The 13448-nt window shown below is 44.2% G+C and overlaps 14 non-coding genes across 14 annotated transcripts; all 14 read right to left on the minus strand.

Annotated features, from left to right (window-relative positions):
• Positions 1–607: 607 nt before the first annotated feature.
• On the minus strand, positions 608–680 carry trnaf-gaa (transfer RNA phenylalanine (anticodon GAA)). Its single transcript has one exon. It is a non-coding gene; the product is annotated as a tRNA-Phe (tRNA).
• Positions 681–762: 82 nt separating this feature from the next.
• On the minus strand, positions 763–836 carry trnai-aau (transfer RNA isoleucine (anticodon AAU)). The gene has a single exon. It is a non-coding gene; the product is annotated as a tRNA-Ile (tRNA).
• A 1028-nt stretch (positions 837–1864) lies between these two features.
• Positions 1865–1938, minus strand: trnai-aau (transfer RNA isoleucine (anticodon AAU)). The gene has a single exon. It is a non-coding gene; the product is annotated as a tRNA-Ile (tRNA).
• A 1460-nt stretch (positions 1939–3398) lies between these two features.
• On the minus strand, positions 3399–3471 carry trnaf-gaa (transfer RNA phenylalanine (anticodon GAA)). Its single transcript has one exon. It is a non-coding gene; the product is annotated as a tRNA-Phe (tRNA).
• Positions 3472–3547: 76 nt separating this feature from the next.
• On the minus strand, positions 3548–3621 carry trnai-aau (transfer RNA isoleucine (anticodon AAU)). The gene has a single exon. It is a non-coding gene; the product is annotated as a tRNA-Ile (tRNA).
• Positions 3622–5602: 1981 nt separating this feature from the next.
• Positions 5603–5675, minus strand: trnaf-gaa (transfer RNA phenylalanine (anticodon GAA)). The gene has a single exon. It is a non-coding gene; the product is annotated as a tRNA-Phe (tRNA).
• Positions 5676–5751: 76 nt separating this feature from the next.
• Positions 5752–5825, minus strand: trnai-aau (transfer RNA isoleucine (anticodon AAU)). The gene has a single exon. It is a non-coding gene; the product is annotated as a tRNA-Ile (tRNA).
• Positions 5826–8381: 2556 nt separating this feature from the next.
• On the minus strand, positions 8382–8454 carry trnaf-gaa (transfer RNA phenylalanine (anticodon GAA)). Its single transcript has one exon. It is a non-coding gene; the product is annotated as a tRNA-Phe (tRNA).
• Positions 8455–8530: 76 nt separating this feature from the next.
• On the minus strand, positions 8531–8604 carry trnai-aau (transfer RNA isoleucine (anticodon AAU)). Its single transcript has one exon. It is a non-coding gene; the product is annotated as a tRNA-Ile (tRNA).
• Positions 8605–11160: 2556 nt separating this feature from the next.
• Positions 11161–11233, minus strand: trnaf-gaa (transfer RNA phenylalanine (anticodon GAA)). Its single transcript has one exon. It is a non-coding gene; the product is annotated as a tRNA-Phe (tRNA).
• Positions 11234–11309: 76 nt separating this feature from the next.
• trnai-aau (transfer RNA isoleucine (anticodon AAU)) lies at positions 11310–11383 on the minus strand. Its single transcript has one exon. It is a non-coding gene; the product is annotated as a tRNA-Ile (tRNA).
• An 873-nt stretch (positions 11384–12256) lies between these two features.
• On the minus strand, positions 12257–12341 carry trnaf-gaa (transfer RNA phenylalanine (anticodon GAA)). Its single transcript has one exon. It is a non-coding gene; the product is annotated as a tRNA-Phe (tRNA).
• Positions 12342–12937: 596 nt separating this feature from the next.
• trnaf-gaa (transfer RNA phenylalanine (anticodon GAA)) lies at positions 12938–13010 on the minus strand. Its single transcript has one exon. It is a non-coding gene; the product is annotated as a tRNA-Phe (tRNA).
• Positions 13011–13092: 82 nt separating this feature from the next.
• On the minus strand, positions 13093–13166 carry trnai-aau (transfer RNA isoleucine (anticodon AAU)). Its single transcript has one exon. It is a non-coding gene; the product is annotated as a tRNA-Ile (tRNA).
• Positions 13167–13448: the final 282 nt, after the last annotated feature.

Raw genomic sequence — 13448 nt, forward strand, 5'->3', positions numbered from 1 at the left:
TCATGTAAACAATGACAAGAAACTGTCATGTAACAATGACAAGAAACTCTCATGTAACCCTGATGTCACAATGTCAGATGAAAAAGAAAGACATTATTTACTTTCAGAGAGCAGCGTATCACACACTCTAACCAACTGAGCTAACCGGCCGCTGGCTACAGAGCACAGTTGTTGAGATGCACCGAGCCTCTGCAAGTGCTGGAGCACAAACTAACAAGTCCACCAACAGCATAGCCTGACAAGACTGGACACTCTTGGTTGCTCCTTGTGGCAATTCCAAACAGCTGGGGAATTTGATCAATTGGTATTGTGTTTGCTTAGCATGCTATAGGTAGTGGGATCGATGCCCGCATTCCCCAAAAACATTTTTTTTTGTGGATCCAAGAAAGCTCCAGTTCACACTTCATGCAGCCTTGTCTTACGACAACCTACTGTCATGTAACAATGACAAGCAACTTTCCTGTAACACTGATGTCAAAATGTCAGATGAAAAAGCAAGAAATTACTTACTTTCAGAGGAGCAGCGTAGCACACACCATTGAGGCCCACAAACAAAGCTGTGGATAGTTTCCTTGAAGCCAGAGCATGAAGAAAGAACAAATACAAATGCCGAAACCCGGGATCGAACCAGGGACCTTCAGATGTTCAGTCTAACGCTCTCCCAACTGAGCTATTTCAGCAATTCATTAAATGTATTTCTGTGGCACCCTTGACAATTCACATGCATGTGACTCACAATTTTGACACTCAAAATGTACATCATAGCCAGTACGGGGATCAAACCCATGACCTTGGCGTTATTAGCACCACACTCTAACCAACTGAGCTAACCGGCCATTTGCTATTTTGCTCAATTGTTGAAATGCACCGAGCCTCTGCAAGTGCTGGCACGTAAACAAACAAGTCCACCAACAGCATAGCCTGACAAGACTGGACCCTCTAGGTTGCTTCTTGCGGAAATTCCAAACGGCTGGGGAATTAGCTCAAATGCTTTGCATGCGTGAGGTAGTGGGATCGATGCCTGCATTCTCCAAAAGCATATTCTTTCATGGATCCAAGAAAACTCCAGTTCACACTTCATGCAGCCTTGTCTTACGACAACCTACTGTCATGTAAACAATGACAAGAAACTGTCATGTAACAATGACAAGAAACTCTCATGTAACCCTGATGTCACAATGTCAGATGAAAAAGAAAGACATTACTTACTTTCAGAGAGCAGCGTATCACACACTCTAACCAACTGAGCTAACCGGCCGCTGGCTACAGAGCACAGTTGTTGAGATGCACCGAGCCTCTGCAAGTGCTGGAGCACAAACTAACAAGTCCACCAACAGCATAGCCTGACAAGACTGGACACTCTTGGTTGCTCCTTGTGGCAATCCCAAACAGCTGGGGAATTTGATCAATTGGTATTGTGTTTGCTTAGCATGCTGTAGGTAGTGGGATCGATGCCCGCATTCCCCAAAAACATTTTTTTTTGTGGATCCAAGAAAGCTCCAGTTCACACTTCATGCAGCCTTGTCTTACGACAACCTACTGTCATGTAACAATGACAAGCAACTTTCCTGTAACACTGATGTCAAAATGTCAGATGAAAAAGCAAGAAATTACTTACTTTCAGAGGAGCAGCGTAGCACACACCATTGAGGCCCACAAACAAAGCTGTGGATAGTTTCCTTGAAGCCAGAGCATGAAGAAAGAACAAATACAAATGCCGAAACCCGGGATCGAACCAGGGACCTTTAGATCTTCAGTCTCTCCCAACTGAGCTATTTCGGCAACTCACTAATTTTATTTCTGTGGCACCCTTGACAATTCACATGCATGTGACTCACAATTTTGACACTCAAAATGTACATCATAACCAGTACGGGGATCGAACCCATGACCTTGGCGTTATTAGCACCACACTCTAACCAACTGAGCTAACCGGCCATTTGCTATTTTGCTCAATTGTTGAAATGCACCGAGCCTCTGCAAGTGCTGGCACGTAAACAAACAAGTCCACCAACAGCATAGCCTGACAAGACTGGACCCTCTAGGTTGCTTCTTGCGGAAATTCCAAACGGCTGGGGAATTAGCTCAAATGCTTTGCATGCGTGAGGTAGTGGGATCGATGCCTGCATTCTCCAAAAGCAAATTCTTTCAAGGATCCAAGAAAACTCCAGTTCACACTTCATGCAGCCTTGTCTTACGACAACCTACTGTCATGTAAACAATGACAAGAAACTGTCATGTAACAATGCCAAGAAACTCTCATGTAACACTGATGTCACAATGTCAGATGAAAAAGAAAGACATTACTTACTTTCAGAGAGCAGCGTATCACACACTCTAACCAACTGAGCTAACCGGCCGCTGGCTACAGAGCACAGTTGTTGAGATGCACCGAGCCTCTGCAAGTGCTGGAGCACAAACTAACAAGTCCACCAACAGCATAGCCTGACAAGACTGGACACTCTTGGTTGCTCCTTGTGGCAATTCCAAACAGCTGGGGAATTTGATCAATTGGTATTGTGTTTGCTTAGCATGCTATAGGTAGTGGGATCGATGCCCGCATTCCCCAAAAACATTTTTTTATGTCGATCCAAGAAAGCTCCAGTTCACACTTCATGCAGCCTCGTCTTACGACAACCTACTGTCATGTAACAATGACAAGCAACTTTCCTGTAACACTGATGTCAAAATGTCAGATGAAAAAGCAAGAAATTACTTATTGTTATTATTGTTGAAATGCACCGAGCCTCTGCAAGTGCTTCATGCAGCCTTGTCTTACGACAACCTACTGTCATGTAAACAATGACAAGAAACTGTCATGTAACAATGACAAGAAACTCTCATGTAACCCTGATGTCACAATGTCAGATGAAAAAGAAAGACATTACTTACTTTCAGAGAGCAGCGTATCACACACTCTAACCAACTGAGCTAACCGGCCGCTGGCTACAGAGCACAGTTGTTGAGATGCACCGAGCCTCTGCAAGTGCTGGAGCACAAACTAACAAGTCCACCAACAGCATAGCCTGACAAGACTGGACACTCTTGGTTGCTCCTTGTGGCAATCCCAAACAGCTGGGGAATTTGATCAATTGGTATTGTGTTTGCTTAGCATGCTGTAGGTAGTGGGATCGATGCCCGCATTCCCCAAAAACTATTTTTTTTGTGGATCCAAGAAAGCTCCAGTTCACACTTCATGCAGCCTTGTCTTACGACAACCTACTGTCATGTAACAATGACAAGCAACTTTCCTGTAACACTGATGTCAAAATGTCAGATGAAAAAGCAAGAAATTACTTACTTTCAGAGGAGCAGCGTAGCACACACCATTGAGGCCCACAAACAAAGCTGTGGATAGTTTCCTTGAAGCCAGAGCATGAAGAAAGAACAAATACAAATGCAGAAACCCGGGATCGAACCAGGGACCTTTAAATCTTCAGTCTAACGCTCTCCCAACTGAGCTATTTCGGCAATTCACTAATTTTTTTTCACCCTTAACAATTCACATGCATGTGACTCACAATTTTGACACTCAAAATGTATATCATAGCCAGTACGGGTATCGAACCCATGACCTTGGCGTTATTAGCACCACACTCTAACCAACTGAGCTAACCGGCCATTTGCTATTTTGCTCAATTGTTGAAATGCACCGAGCCTCTGCAAGTGCTGGCACGTAAACAAACAAGTCCACCAAGAGCATAGCCTGACAAGACTGGACCCTCTAGGTTGCTTCTTGCGGAAATTCCAAACGGCTGGGGAATTAGCTCAAATGCTTAGCATGCGTGAGGTAGTGGGATCGATGCCTGCATTCTCCAAAAGCATATTCTTTCATGGATCCAAGAAAACTCCAGTTCACACTTCATGCAGCCTTGTCTTACGACAACCTACTGTCATGTAAACAATGACAAGAAACTGTCATGTAACAATGACAAGAAACTCTCATGTAACCCTGATGTCACAATGTCAGATGAAAAAGAAAGACATTACTTACTTTCAGAGAGCAGCGTATCACACACTCTAACCAACTGAGCTAACCGGCCGCTGGCTACAGAGCACAGTTGTTGAGATGCACCGAGCCTCTGCAAGTGCTGGAGCACAAACTAACAAGTCCACCAACAGCATAGCCTGACAAGACTGGACACTCTTGGTTGCTCCTTGTGGCAATCCCAAACAGCTGGGGAATTTGATCAATTGGTATTGTGTTTGCTTAGCATGCTGTAGGTAGTGGGATCGATGCCCGCATTCCCCAAAAACATTTTTTTTTGTGGATCCAAGAAAGCTCCAGTTCACACTTCATGCAGCCTTGTCTTACGACAACCTACTGTCATGTAACAATGACAAGCAACTTTCCTGTAACACTGATGTCAAAATGTCAGATGAAAAAGCAAGAAATTACTTACTTTCAGAGGAGCAGCGTAGCACACACCATTGAGGCCCACAAACAAAGCTGTGGATAGTTTCCTTGAAGCCAGAGCATGAAGAAAGAACAAATACAAATGCCGAAACCCGGGATCGAACCAGGGACCTTTAGATCTTCAGTCTCTCCCAACTGAGCTATTTCGGCAACTCACTAATTTTATTTCTGTGGCACCCTTGACAATTCACATGCATGTGACTCACAATTTTGACACTCAAAATGTACATCATAACCAGTACGGGGATCGAACACATGACCTTGGCGTTATTAGCACCACACTCTAACCAACTGAGCTAACCGGCCATTTGCTATTTTGCTCAATTGTTGAAATGCACCGAGCCTCTGCAAGTGCTGGCACGTAAACAAACAAGTCCACCAACAGCATAGCCTGACAAGACTGGACCCTCTAGGTTGCTTCTTGCGGAAATTCCAAACGGCTGGGGAATTAGCTCAAATGCTTTGCATGCGTGAGGTAGTGGGATCGATGCCTGCATTCTCCAAAAGCAAATTCTTTCAAGGATCCAAGAAAACTCCAGTTCACACTTCATGCAGCCTTGTCTTACGACAACCTACTGTCATGTAAACAATGACAAGAAACTGTCATGTAACAATGCCAAGAAACTCTCATGTAACACTGATGTCACAATGTCAGATGAAAAAGAAAGACATTACTTACTTTCAGAGAGCAGCGTATCACACACTCTAACCAACTGAGCTAACCGGCCGCTGGCTACAGAGCACAGTTGTTGAGATGCACCGAGCCTCTGCAAGTGCTGGAGCACAAACTAACAAGTCCACCAACAGCATAGCCTGACAAGACTGGACACTCTTGGTTGCTCCTTGTGGCAATTCCAAACAGCTGGGGAATTTGATCAATTGGTATTGTGTTTGCTTAGCATGCTATAGGTAGTGGGATCGATGCCCGCATTCCCCAAAAACATTTTTTTATGTCGATCCAAGAAAGCTCCAGTTCACACTTCATGCAGCCTCGTCTTACGACAACCTACTGTCATGTAACAATGACAAGCAACTTTCCTGTAACACTGATGTCAAAATGTCAGATGAAAAAGCAAGAAATTACTTACTTTCAGAGGAGCAGCGTAGCACACACCATTGAGGCCCACAAACAAAGCTGTGGATAGTTTCCTTGAAGCCAGAGCATGAAGAAAGAACAAATACAAATGCAGAAACCCGGGATCGAACCAGGGACCTTTAAATCTTCAGTCTAACGCTCTCCCAACTGAGCTATTTCGGCAATTCACTAATTTTTTTTCACCCTTAACAATTCACATGCATGTGACTCACAATTTTGACACTCAAAATGTATATCATAGCCAGTACGGGTATCGAACCCATGACCTTGGCGTTATTAGCACCACACTCTAACCAACTGAGCTAACCGGCCATTTGCTATTTTGCTCAATTGTTGAAATGCACCGAGCCTCTGCAAGTGCTGGCACGTAAACAAACAAGTCCACCAAGAGCATAGCCTGACAAGACTGGACCCTCTAGGTTGCTTCTTGCGGAAATTCCAAACGGCTGGGGAATTAGCTCAAATGCTTAGCATGCGTGAGGTAGTGGGATCGATGCCTGCATTCTCCAAAAGCAAATTCTTTCATGGATCCAAGAAAACTCTAGTTCACACTTCATGCAGCCTTGTCTTACGACAACCTACTGTCATGTAAACAATGACAAGAAACTGTCATGTAACAATGACAAGAAACTCTCATGTAACACTGATGTCACAATGTCAGATGAAAAAGAAAGACATTACTTACTTTCAGACAGCAGCGTATCACACACTCTAACCAACTGAGCTAACCGGCCGCTGGCAACAGAGCACAGTTGTTGAGATGCAACGAGCCTCTGCAAGTGCTGGAGCACAAACTAACAAGTCCACCAACAGCATAGCCTGACAAGACTGGACACTCTTGGTTGCTCCTTGTGGCAATTCCAAACAGCTGGGGAATTTGATCAATTGGTATTGTGTTTGCTTAGCATGCTGTAGGTAGTGGGATCGATGCACGCATTCCCCAAAAACAATTTTTTTTGTGGATCCAAGAAAGCTCCAGTTCACACTTCATGCAGCCTCGTCTTACGACAACCTACTGTCATGTAACAATGACAAGCAACTTTCCTGTAACACTGATGTCAAAATGTCAGATGAAAAAGCAAGAAATTACTTACTTTCAGAGGAGCAGCGTAGCACACACCATTGAGGCCCACAAACAAAGCAGTGGATAGTTTCCTTGAAGCCAGAGCATGAAGAAAGAACAAATCCCGAAACCCGGGATCGAACCAGGGACCTTTAGATCTTCAGTCTCTCCCAACTGAGCTATTTCGGCAACTCACTAATTTTATTTCTGTGGCACCCTTGACAATTCACATGCATGTGACTCACAATTTTGACACTCAAAATGTACATCATAACCAGTACGGGGATCGAACACATGACCTTGGCGTTATTAGCACCACACTCTAACCAACTGAGCTAACCGGCCATTTGCTATTTTGCTCAATTGTTGAAATGCACCGAGCCTCTGCAAGTGCTGGCACGTAAACAAACAAGTCCACCAACAGCATAGCCTGACAAGACTGGACCCTCTAGGTTGCTTCTTGCGGAAATTCCAAACGGCTGGGGAATTAGCTCAAATGCTTTGCATGCGTGAGGTAGTGGGATCGATGCCTGCATTCTCCAAAAGCAAATTCTTTCAAGGATCCAAGAAAACTCCAGTTCACACTTCATGCAGCCTTGTCTTACGACAACCTACTGTCATGTAAACAATGACAAGAAACTGTCATGTAACAATGCCAAGAAACTCTCATGTAACACTGATGTCACAATGTCAGATGAAAAAGAAAGACATTACTTACTTTCAGAGAGCAGCGTATCACACACTCTAACCAACTGAGCTAACCGGCCGCTGGCTACAGAGCACAGTTGTTGAGATGCACCGAGCCTCTGCAAGTGCTGGAGCACAAACTAACAAGTCCACCAACAGCATAGCCTGACAAGACTGGACACTCTTGGTTGCTCCTTGTGGCAATTCCAAACAGCTGGGGAATTTGATCAATTGGTATTGTGTTTGCTTAGCATGCTATAGGTAGTGGGATCGATGCCCGCATTTCCCAAAAACATTTTTTTATGTCGATCCAAGAAAGCTCCAGTTCACACTTCATGCAGCCTCGTCTTACGACAACCTACTGTCATGTAACAATGACAAGCAACTTTCCTGTAACACTGATGTCAAAATGTCAGATGAAAAAGCAAGAAATTACTTATTGTTATTATTGTTGAAATGCACCGAGCCTCTGCAAGTGCTTCATGCAGCCTTGTCTTACGACAACCTACTGTCATGTAAACAATGACAAGAAACTGTCATGTAACAATGACAAGAAACTCTCATGTAACCCTGATGTCACAATGTCAGATGAAAAATAAAGACATTACTTACTTTCAGAGAGCAGCGTATCACACACTCTAACCAACTGAGCTAACCGGCCGCTGGCTACAGAGCACAGTTGTTGAGATGCACCGAGCCTCTGCAAGTGCTGGAGCACAAACTAACAAGTCCACCAACAGCATAGCCTGACAAGACTGGACACTCTTGGTTGCTCCTTGTGGCAATCCCAAACAGCTGGGGAATTTGATCAATTGGTATTGTGTTTGCTTAGCATGCTGTAGGTAGTGGGATCGATGCCCGCATTCCCCAAAAACTATTTTTTTTGTGGATCCAAGAAAGCTCCAGTTCACACTTCATGCAGCCTTGTCTTACGACAACCTACTGTCATGTAACAATGACAAGCAACTTTCCTGTAACACTGATGTCAAAATGTCAGATGAAAAAGCAAGAAATTACTTACTTTCAGAGGAGCAGCGTAGCACACACCATTGAGGCCCACAAACAAAGCTGTGGATAGTTTCCTTGAAGCCAGAGCATGAAGAAAGAACAAATACAAATGCAGAAACCCGGGATCGAACCAGGGACCTTTAAATCTTCAGTCTAACGCTCTCCCAACTGAGCTATTTCGGCAATTCACTAATTTTTTTTCACCCTTAACAATTCACATGCATGTGACTCACAATTTTGACACTCAAAATGTATATCATAGCCAGTACGGGTATCGAACCCATGACCTTGGCGTTATTAGCACCACACTCTAACCAACTGAGCTAACCGGCCATTTGCTATTTTGCTCAATTGTTGAAATGCACCGAGCCTCTGCAAGTGCTGGCACGTAAACAAACAAGTCCACCAAGAGCATAGCCTGACAAGACTGGACCCTCTAGGTTGCTTCTTGCGGAAATTCCAAACGGCTGGGGAATTAGCTCAAATGCTTAGCATGCGTGAGGTAGTGGGATCGATGCCTGCATTCTCCAAAAGCAAATTCTTTCATGGATCCAAGAAAACTCTAGTTCACACTTCATGCAGCCTTGTCTTACGACAACCTACTGTCATGTAAACAATGACAAGAAACTGTCATGTAACAATAACAAAAAACTCTCATGTAACACTGATGTCACAATGTCAGATGAAAAAGAAAGACATTACTTACTTTCAGACAGCAGCGTATCACACACTCTAACCAACTGAGCTAACCGGCCGCTGGCTACAGAGCACAGTTGTTGAGATGCAACGAGCCTCTGCAAGTGCTGGAGCACAAACTAACAAGTCCACCAACAGCATAGCCTGACAAGACTGGACACTCTTGGTTGCTCCTTGTGGCAATTCCAAACAGCTGGGGAATTTGATCAATTGGTATTGTGTTTGCTTAGCATGCTGTAGGTAGTGGGATCGATGCACGCATTCCCCAAAAACAATTTTTTTTGTGCATCCAAGAAAGCTCCAGTTCACACTTCATGCAGCCTCGTCTTACGACAACCTACTGTCATGTAACAATGACAAGCAACTTTCCTGTAACACTGATGTCAAAATGTCAGATGAAAAAGCAAGAAATTACTTACTTTCAGAGGAGCAGCGTAGCACACACCATTGAGGCCCACAAACAAAGCAGTGGATAGTTTCCTTGAAGCCAGAGCATGAAGAAAGAACAAATCCCGAAACCCGGGATCGAACCAGGGACCTTTAGATCTTCAGTCTCTCCCAACTGAGCTATTTCGGCAACTCACTAATTTTATTTCTGTGGCACCCTTGACAATTCACATGCATGTGACTCACAATTTTGACACTCAAAATGTACATCATAACCAGTACGGGGATCGAACACATGACCTTGGCGTTATTAGCACCACACTCTAACCAACTGAGCTAACCGGCCATTTGCTATTTTGCTCAATTGTTGAAATGCACCGAGCCTCTGCAAGTGCTGGCACGTAAACAAACAAGTCCACCAACAGCATAGCCTGACAAGACTGGACCCTCTAGGTTGCTTCTTGCGGAAATTCCAAACGGCTGGGGAATTAGCTCAAATGCTTTGCATGCGTGAGGTAGTGGGATCGATGCCTGCATTCTCCAAAAGCAAATTCTTTCAAGGATCCAAGAAAACTCCAGTTCACACTTCATGCAGCCTTGTCTTACGACAACCTACTGTCATGTAAACAATGACAAGAAACTGTCATGTAACAATGCCAAGAAACTCTCATGTAACACTGATGTCACAATGTCAGATGAAAAAGAAAGACATTACTTACTTTCAGAGAGCAGCGTATCACACACTCTAACCAACTGAGCTAACCGGCCGCTGGCTACAGAGCACAATTGTTGAGATGCACCGAGCCTCTGCAAGTGCTGGAGCACAAACTAACAAGTCCACCAACAGCATAGCCTGACAAGACTGGGCACTCTTGGTTGCTCCTTGTGGCAATTCCAAACAGCTGGGGAATTTGATCAATTGGTATTGTGTTTGCTTAGCATGCTATAGGTAGTGGGATCGATGCCCGCATTCCCCAAAAACATTTTTTTATGTCGATCCAAGAAAGCTCCAGTTCACACTTCATGCAGCCTCGTCTTACGACAACCTACTGTCATGTAACAATGACAAGCAACTTTCCTGTAACACTGATGTCAAAATGTCAGATGAAAAAGCAAGAAATTACTTATTGTTATTATTGTTGAAATGCACCGAGCCTCTGCAAGTGCTTCATGCAGCCTTGTCTTACGACAACCTACTGTCATGTAAACAATGACAAGAAACTGTCATGTAACAATGACAAGAAACTCTCATGTAACCCTGATGTCACAATGTCAGATGAAAAAGAAAGACATTACTTACTTTCAGAGAGCAGCGTATCACACACTCTAACCAACTGAGCTAACCGGCCGCTGGCTACAGAGCACAGTTGTTGAGATGCACCGAGCCTCTGCAAGTGCTGGAGCACAAACTAACAAGTCCACCAACAGCATAGCCTGACAAGACTGGACACTCTTGGTTGCTCCTTGTGGCAATCCCAAACAGCTGGGGAATTTGATCAATTGGTATTGTGTTTGCTTAGCATGCTGTAGGTAGTGGGATCGATGCCCGCATTCCCCAAAAACTATTTTTTTTGTGGATCCAAGAAAGCTCCAGTTCACACTTCATGCAGCCTTGTCTTACGACAACCTACTGTCATGTAACAATGACAAGCAACTTTCCTGTAACACTGATGTCAAAATGTCAGATGAAAAAGCAAGAAATTACTTACTTTCAGAGGAGCAGCGTAGCACACACCATTGAGGCCCACAAACAAAGCTGTGGATAGTTTCCTTGAAGCCAGAGCATGAAGAAAGAACAAATACAAATGCAGAAACCCGGGATCGAACCAGGGACCTTTAAATCTTCAGTCTAACGCTCTCCCAACTGAGCTATTTCGGCAATTCACTAATTTTTTTTCACCCTTAACAATTCACATGCATGTGACTCACAATTTTGACACTCAAAATGTATATCATAGCCAGTACGGGTATCGAACCCATGACCTTGGCGTTATTAGCACCACACTCTAACCAACTGAGCTAACCGGCCATTTGCTATTTTGCTCAATTGTTGAAATGCACCGAGCCTCTGCAAGTGCTGGCACGTAAACAAACAAGTCCACCAAGAGCATAGCCTGACAAGACTGGACCCTCTAGGTTGCTTCTTGCGGAAATTCCAAACGGCTGGGGAATTAGCTCAAATGCTTAGCATGCGTGAGGTAGTGGGATCGATGCCTGCATTCTCCAAAAGCAAATTCTTTCATGGATCCAAGAAAACTCTAGTTCACACTTCATGCAGCCTTGTCTTACGACAACCTACTGTCATGTAAACAATGACAAGAAACTGTCATGTAACAATAACAAAAAACTCTCATGTAACACTGATGTCACAATGTCAGATGAAAAAGAAAGACATTACTTACTTTCAGACAGCAGCGTATCACACACTCTAACCAACTGAGCTAACCGGCCGCTGGCTACAGAGCACAGTTGTTGAGATGCAACGAGCCTCTGCAAGTGCTGGAGCACAAACTAACAAGTCCACCAACAGCATAGCCTGACAAGACTGGACACTCTTGGTTGCTCCTTGTGGCAATTCCAAACAGCTGGGGAATTTGATCAATTGGTATTGTGTTTGCTTAGCATGCTGTAGGTAGTGGGATCGATGCACGCATTCCCCAAAAACAATTTTTTTTGTGCATCCAAGAAAGCTCCAGTTCACACTTCATGCAGCCTCGTCTTACGACAACCTACTGTCATGTAACAATGACAAGCAACTTTCCTGTAACACTGATGTCAAAATGTCAGATGAAAAAGCAAGAAATTACTTACTTTCAGAGGAGCAGCGTAGCACACACCATTGAGGCCCACAAACAAAGCAGTGGATAGTTTCCTTGAAGCCAGAGCATGAAGAAAGAACAAATGCCGAAACCCGGGATCGAACCAGGGACCTAACCAGGGACCTTTAGATCTTCAGTCTAACGCTCTCCCAACTGAGCTATTTCGGCAATTCACTAAATGTATTTCTGTGGCACCCTTGACAATTCACATGCATGTGACTCACAATTTTGACACTCAAAATGTACATCATAACCAGTACAGGGATCGAACCCATGACCTTGGCGTTATTAGCATCACACTCTAACCAACTGAGCTAACCCGCCATTTGGTATTTTGCTCAATTGTGGAAATGCACCAAGCCTCTGCAAGTGCTGGCATGTAAACAAACAAGTCCACCAACAGCATAGCCTGACAAGACTGGACCCTCTTGGTTGCTTCTTGCGGAAATTCCAAACGGCTGGGGAATTAGCTCAAATGCTTAGCATGCGTGAGGTAGTGGGATCGATGCCTGCATTCTCCAAAAGCAAATTCTTTCATGGATCCAAGAAAACTCCAGTTCACACTTCATGCAGTCTTACGACAACCTACTGTCATGTAACAATGACAAGCAACTTTCCTGTAACACTGATGTCAAAATGTCAGATGAAAAAGCAAGAAATTACTTACATTCAGAGGAGCAGCGTAGCACACACCATTGAGGCCCACAAACAAAGCTGTGGATAGTTTCCTTGAAGCCAGAGCATGAAGAAAGAACAAATACGAATGCCGAAACCCGGGATCGAACCAGGGACCTTTAGATCTTCAGTCTAACGCTCTCCCAACTGAGCTATTTCGGCAATCCACTAAATGTATTTCTGTGGCACCCTTGACAATTCACATGCATGTGACTCACAATTTTGACACTCAAAATGTACATCATAACCAGTACAGGGATCGAACCCATGACCTTGGCGTTATTAGCACCACACTCTAACCAACTGAGCTAACCGGCCATTTGCTATCTTGCTCAATTGTTGAAATGCACCGAGCCTATGCAAGTGCTGGCACGTAAACAAACATGTCCACCAACAGCATAGCCTGACAAGACTGGACCCTCTAGGTTGCTTCTTGCGGAAATTCCAAACGGCTGGGGAATTAGCTCAAATGCTTTGCATGCGTGAGGTAGTGGGATCGATGCCTGCATTCTCCAAAAGCAAATTCTTTCAAGGATCCAAGAAAACTCCAGTTCACACTTCATGCAGCCTTGTCTTACGACAACCTACTGTCATGTAAAC

This window comes from Oncorhynchus clarkii, chromosome 20 (genome assembly GCF_045791955.1).
Source record: "Oncorhynchus clarkii lewisi isolate Uvic-CL-2024 chromosome 20, UVic_Ocla_1.0, whole genome shotgun sequence".
Taxonomy (NCBI): domain Eukaryota; kingdom Metazoa; phylum Chordata; class Actinopteri; order Salmoniformes; family Salmonidae; genus Oncorhynchus; species Oncorhynchus clarkii.